This window comes from Eriocheir sinensis, chromosome 55 (assembly GCF_024679095.1).
Source record: "Eriocheir sinensis breed Jianghai 21 chromosome 55, ASM2467909v1, whole genome shotgun sequence".
NCBI classification, from domain to species: Eukaryota; Metazoa; Arthropoda; class Malacostraca; order Decapoda; family Varunidae; genus Eriocheir; species Eriocheir sinensis.
In genome coordinates this window covers 7,796,416-7,803,915 of record NC_066563.1, presented here as the reverse complement: position 1 = coordinate 7,803,915, position 7,500 = coordinate 7,796,416, and positions in this window count along the sequence as shown.

Below are 7,500 nucleotides of genomic sequence, written 5' to 3'. Positions count from 1 at the left end.
CTTAAATAAATTATAGACATTGAACCGGCCTTGCGCCTCTCTCTCTCTCGACCACAAGGTTAATTTGCTAAAACGTGAACTTTTCTTCTTTATTCCTCCTGAGAGAAGAAGTAGAAGAAAGACAAAGAAGAGAGGGAGGGAGAAAAGGGAGGGAGGGAGGGAAGGGAGGGAAGGAAGGGAGGGGTTAGCAGGTCATCTTTAACGTGACCTGCAGTTCAGACGAAGGCTAACAGGTCACATAGAGGAACAAGGTCACTGGAGGGAAAGAAGAGAGGGGGAAGGGAAGGAAGGATGGGTAAGAAAGAGAAGGAAAGGAAGGGGAAATGAAGGTAAGGGAAGAAAACGAAAGAAGAGAAGGAAAACGTAAGAAAATAAGGAAGAGGAGAAAGGGAAAAGGAATTAAAAGGGGGAAAGGGAAAGGAGGAAGGGTAAGGGAGAGGGAAAGGAAGAAAATGGGAAATGTAGGTAAGGAAACAGAGAGAAGAAGGTAGGGAGGGATTAAGATGGAAGAAAGGGAGAGAAAGAAGGAAAAGAAACGGAGGAAAGAAAAGGGGGGAAGGGAAAGAAAAGGAGGTAGGGAAAGAGAGAGGGGAAAGAAAGGGGGAAGAAGGTGAAGAAATAGAGAGATGAGAAGGAGCTTGATAAAAAATAAAAAGGAAAGGAAATGACGGGGTAGGAGAGGGAGAGATGGAAAGGAAGGAAAGCAGGAAAGAAGGCAATGAAGTGAAGGAGATAAGAAATGCGGGGTAATTAAAGGAAGAAGGGGAAGAATGAAGGAGAAGGAGAAGAAAAGGAAAGGAAGAGAGAGGAAGGAAGGGAAGAAAGGAGGAATGAGAGCAGAAGAGGATAGAAAGGGAGAGAGGAGGCAAGGGAAGGTTGGAACAAAGGAAGGAGAGGAATAAGTGAATAAAAGAAGGGAGAAACAAATAAGGAAGGGGAAGAGAGAGAGAGAGAGAGAGAGAGAGAGAGAGAGAGAGAGAGAGAGAGAGAGAGAGAGAGAGAGAGAGAGAGAGAAATTAACATTGGTAGCATTGCAAAACTCGCTTACAGAGGCAGTACATTTTCTCTTATGGTCTCTCTCTCTCTCTCTCTCTCTCGTCCAAAACAAAATTTATTCATGGCCACAAATCTATCATGATGTAGTCAATTTATGCTCTCTTTCCTCCACATCTTGTTTCTATTAAATTTTTCCCCTTCTCTCTTTTTCTATTTGAGGTTGGAGAGAGAGAGAGAGAGAGAGAGAGAGAGAGAGAGAGAGAGAGAGAGAGAGAGAGAGAGAGAGAGAGAGAGAGAGAGAGAGAGAGAGAGAGAGAGAGAGAGAGAGAGAGAGAGAGAATAACAATAACAACATAAAAAAAACGTAACATAACCAAAAATAGAACATACTTATAAATAAACAAAAATATATCGAGATTGAAAGAACAAAAAAGAAGATAAAAAATAGATAATGGGGTGAAAATGACATAAGGGAAGGAAAAGGAGAGAAGAGAGGAAGCGAGAAGAGAGGATAGGCGTGAAATAAGAAAAGGAAAGGAAGGAGAAAGGTTCGAAAATAAGGAACTATAAGAATGAAAATATGATCAAAAGAAAATGAAAGAAAACAATGAGAAAGGACGAATGTGATGGAAAAAAATCAGAACTGCATAGAATAGAAAACATGAACGAAAAACTGGGAGTAAAATTTAAATAAAGGAGAATACAAGAAAGAAAGAAAGAAAGAAAGAAAGAAGAAAGAAGGAAACTGAGGGATGTGCAAAGTAAAAGAAAATAAGATAAAACACGAATGTACTTAAAACAACATTAAGAAAATTACATAAAAAAATAATAAAGAAGAGAAGACAGAGGAAACAACGGAATAGAAAGAGCAAAGAACAGAAAAGAAGAAAATAAAAGAAGAAAAGTAAAATAAAACGGTTGAACAAGAAGTAATAGAAAAAAAAGAGGAAGAAAATATAGAAGAAAGAAAAGAATAACAAGAAAGAAATGAAGAAGTAAAAAGTAGACGTAGAAAAAAAGGAGAAAGAAGACAAGTAAAAAAATAAGAAAACGATGAAGAAAAAAATAAAAAGAAAGAAATAGCTGAACACAAGACAAATAGAAAAACAGAGGAAGAAGAGAAAAATAAAGGAAGGAGGAGGAAGAGGAGGAGGAGGAGGAGGATAAAAGATAAGATAAGAAAGAACAAATGTGAAAATAAGCGAAAGTGAGTCAGGCGAAGCAAAACGAGTAAAAGAAGAAGATAATGAAGAAGAGATAGAAGAGGAGGAAGAGGAGGAGGAGGAGGAGGAGGAGGAGGAGGAGGAAAAAGAGATAGTGAAGGAGTCGATGGTAATAAAAGAGAGAGAGAGAGGAAATAATAAAAGAGAGAGAGAGAGAGAGAGAGAGAGAGAGAGAGAGAGAGAGAGAGAGAGTGGAGGGAAAAAACTGACAACGAATGACGATCAATTCCCTCCATTAGTCTCTCTCCCTTTTCCTCCATCCCTCCCTCCTTTCCTCCCTCCCTCCCTCCCTCCCTCCTTCCAATGTTTCTCTCCATTTAACTCTCTCTTCTTCATATTTTCTTTGCTTTGATTTTTGAGAGAGAGAGAGAGAGAGAGAGAGAGAGAGAGAGAGAGAGAGAGAGAGAGACTGCACTGCCTATAATTATAACTGCAATATTGGCCCAGAGATCGAGGCCTTGTTTTAATTATGGCATTTGTTTGTTTGTTCGTCCGTGTGTGTGTGCGTGTGCGTGTGTGTGTGCGTGTGTGTGTGTGTGTGTGTGTGTGTGAGTGTGTGTGTACAGGAATAGCCACGGTGGTCATAAGGGAATTGTTCTGTGGGTTTGTTGGGGATGGGATTAAATTTCTCTCTCTCTCTCTCTCTCTCTCTCTCTCTCTCTCTCTCTCTCTTCTTTTTTTATTTCCTTTCTCTCATCTACAGTATCATCATCACTACTACTACTACTACTACTTCTACTACTACTACTACTACTATTACTGCTACTACTACTTTTACCTATCATTTTCAGGGAGTGGATCATTCATTCACACATTCATATCGTACATACGCTTGTCTTCAGTTTCCCAAGCACATCATCAGCTCACCTACCCCTTCCCCTCCCCCTCCCCACACCCACCCACACCCACACGCCACATCCATACACACACACGTCATCCATCATCCAATCCATTATCCTTCCTGCCTCCATCACTCTCTCCTCGTTGTTTACCTTTCCAGAACAGGCTCACGCGATAATTTTTTTCAATGCCTTATACATAAATTTTTAGAGGCACAGAGGTAGGTAGAAAAGAGAGTTTAAGCCTATGGAGACTCTTGGATTCTCTTAAATAACCACATAAAGTCATCTACATCATCTATATAAGCCTAAATTTCCATCTATTCACCGTCGCATTCACCCAGAGCAGCCAGTTATTCCTGTTTATATTTTCCTCTAATGTAGAATAACGAATAAATAAACAAAGCCATCCGCCTCATCTATACAAGCCTTAATTTCCTTCTGTTTACCGTAGCATTCACACACACCTGATTCTTATTTTTTTTTATTTTTCCTTCCCTTTCCCTTCTGATGTAAAAGATAAATACAGAAATAGGCCTACAGTCATCTTCCTCATCTACCTAAGCCTCAATTTCCATCTATTCACCGTAGCACTCACACACACCTATTAGTAACTGTTATGATTATTTTCTTCTTTTTTTCCTTTCCCTTTCCTCTTCTGATGTAAATGATAAGTACACAAATAGGCCTACAGTCATCTTCCTCCTCTATATAAGCCTCAATTTCTATCTATTCACCGTAGCACTCACACACACCTATTAGTAACTGTTATGATTATTTTCTTCTTTTTTTCCTTTCCCTTTCCTCTTCTGATGTAAATGATAAATACACAAATAGGCCTACAGTCATCTTCCTCCTCTATATAAGCCTCAATTTCTATCTATTCACCGTAGCATTCATACACCTATCAGTAACTGTTATGATTATTTTCTTCTTCTTTTCCCTTCCCTTTCCCTGATGTAATAAATATATACACAAATACAAATATTCGCATCATCGATATCCTAAATCTCCTCTATTCATCCGCCCAGCAGTTCGCTATTATTGGGCTTCGTGGTTCAAATCGCGGTTATTAGTCTGGAAGATCATATTTCTCACAGTATCTATTAATTAGCCGCCTCGCCGACCTACATATTGATCTCATTAATTTAAACCAATCAAGTCCACTCATTTATGCCAACAGGTGACATCCTTCCCCCTTGTGTTTAATTATATGCCTCATTTACTAACGTTGATTTAACCCGTTTGACGCATCCAATTTCACCTTTTTACCTCTCTAATATATTTCTCTTTTTCTTCTTTCTTTTTTTTTGCCGAAGCAGCGTTTATTGGTCTTTTTTTTGTTGTTGTTGCTGTTATTTTTTTTTTTGTTCTTGAATTGCCTCCCTTGCCGTTAAAAAAAAACTCCCTCCTTCCACCTGTCCACTGTACCCATCAACCCACCCACATACCTACTTACTCACCTAATTATGCCTTCCACCTCCACTTCCACTAACAGTAACACCTGCCATTCCACTTCAAACATCTATCTTCATCTATGTTCCCTCCGTCACTCTTCTTTTTCTCCATTCCACCTTCCCTACCTTACCCTATCTGCCCCTTCATATATATCTAATTAAACAAGTCAATCCTTTTAACTGTCTATCCACATGCCAATCTATCCACTTATATCATCCACTTTTCCTTTCATTTACATCTAATATAACAGTATCGTCTTTTTACGGCTTTATCCACCTGTCAATCCATCCACTCCATTTATCTACCTTTCCTTCCATTCAGATCCACCTAAACACTTCCATCCTTCTACCTGTCTATCCACTGTCAGTCTATCCAATTAAGTCATTCCCCTATCCCTCCACACATATCTTCATCCCGGTCAATTAATACACAGGTAAGTCAACACCTGATGCAACTCACGAGGGTCACCTGTAAGCGGACTGTCGCAGGTGAGTTAGAGAATCATGAATGGCGGGAAACAGGTGGCAGGTGGCAGGTGGCAGGTGGCAGGCGGTGAGTTCAAAGGCAGCGGAGAGGAACACAGGTACAGAGGCCACGTGTTGTGTACCTGTGTTTTTAAGTTTTCCACCAATTAGCGCACCTTTGTATGACGGCAGCGGGTTGAAAAGACTCTAATTAGGCGGAAACAAAGCGGAGAAAGACACGAGTTTACTAATAGACTGACAGAGAAAGACAGAAATAGAGATATATAAATAAACAGACAGAAATAAACAGACTGACAAAGAAGAAAAACAGACAGGACAAAAAAACGAACAAGATTATGAAAGAGACAGGAAGACAGAAATACAGAAATACAGACAGAGAGAGAAACAGACAGATATGGAGACAGACTGAAGAAAAAGAAGAAAAGTAAACAGAGGTATTGAAACACAGAAAAAAAAACGCACAAAACCAGACAAAGAAACAAACGTAAACACGAACAAACAAACAAACAGAAAGACAGACAAACACCCACACCCACCCACCCACCCACACCCACCCACCCAAACATAACAAAACAAACACCTCCACAAACACAAAAACACAAATACACGACAGAGAAAGAAAACACTCACCCCCACCCCCACCAACCCCCCCACCCCACACACACAGACACAACACCCCCTCCCCTTACCCCCCCCCCCACACACACACACACACACAAGCCGAGCCGGTTCCGTGTGTAGTCAATCCATCTCTGGCTGTAATTGTTTCGGGTGACAATAGCAGATGTTACGCCCTCTGTTGACGGAAATTCAGATATCCAATCACTGAAGACGGAGAATCGGGAGAGAGAGAGAGAGAGAGAGAGAGAGAGAGTCGTTTCAATAAGTCTTTTTTAATTTGTCTTTTTTTTCACTCAAATTTGTTTTCGTTGTTCATTTGATTAACTGTGTCGATAATATTGTTCTCTCTCTCTCTCTCTCTCACCCAATTATCAGCAGCATAGGATTCAAATCTGTTATCAATCCAGTCCAGTAAATAGGTTATGCTTCTCTCTCTCTCTCTCTCTCTCTCTCTCTTGCTTCCAACCCTTCGTTTCAGTTAATCCTCAAATCCTTTTTCTTTTCTTTTTTCCTTCCCTTCCCCTTCCCATTTATTTCTCTCTTTCTCTCTCCCTTTTTATCTACTTTTTCATCTCTTGTTTTCGCTCTCCTTTCCTCCATCCTTTCTGTCTTCCTCCGTCTCTGTTTGTCTTCATATCCCTTTTCTTTTAATCTTTTCCTTCCTTTCTCTTCCCTTTATTTCTCTTTTTCTCTCTCTCGCTTTCTTCCTTTTCTTCATTTCTTTCTTCGTTGGTTCATTATATTCCTCTTTCTCTTTGTTTACTTTATTTTTTTTTTCTCTTTCTGTATTTTCCTTTCCCTTCACTTCCAAATATTTCTCTCTCTCTCTCTCTCTCTCTCTCTCTCTTCCTTTACTTCATTTCTTTCTTCGTTAATTTATTCTCCTCCTCTTATTCCTTCTTTCTTTTATGTTTTCATTTTCCCTTTCAATCTTTTTCCTTCCCTTCACATCCCATTGATTCTCTCTTTCTTTTTTTCTCTATTTTTTGCTTTACTTCATTTCTTTCTTCGTTAACTCATTCTCCTCTTATTCCTTCTTTCTTTTCTGTTTTCCTTTTCCCTCCCTTCCCTTCCCTTTATTCTTTCTCTCTCAATCACCTTCTTTCTTTCTTTACTTCATTTCTCTATTTGTTAACTCATTCTATTCCTCTTTCTTCTTTCTCTTCTGTTTCCCTTTTCCTTTCAATCTGTTTCTTCCTTTCCCTTCCCATTCTTTTTCTTTTTTTCTCTCTCGGTCTATCTATCTCTTGCTTTACTTCATTTCTATATTCGTTAACTCATTCTACTCCTCTTCCTTCTTCACTCTTTTTCTGTTTTCCTTTTCCCTTTCAATAATTTTCCTTCTTTTCCCTTCCCTTTATTCTTCCTCTCTCAATCACCTCTTCCTTTACTGAATTTGCTAACTCATTCTGCTCCTTTTCCTACATTTCCTACTTTCCTTTCTTTTTTCCCCCTTCCTCTCTTCTTGCTTATCTCCTCTCTTCCTCCCTTTTCCTCCGTCCTCCTTTACCCATCTCCCTTTTTTTCCCGACATTTCATTACCTGTTTTTCCCTCATACAAATTTTATTACTTTGAAGAAAACTTTAAATTTCTTTTCATAGTTAATCTCTCTCTCTCTCTCTCTCATCCGCATTATTTCCTCCTTAATCTTCTTTTCCTCCCTCATTCTCTTTCATTCTTTACCTTCTCATTTTTTTCCCTCCACCCTACCCCCCTTCTCTCTCTCTCTCTCTCTCTCAACTTTCCCTTATTCCTCCCTTTCTCTCTCCTATCCTTCTCTTCTCTTCTCTCTTCTCCCTTCTTTATCTTATTTGTCTCCCATCTTCTCTCTCCCTCTCTCTCATTCTCTCCCTTTCTCTCTCTCCCTCTTTCCTTCA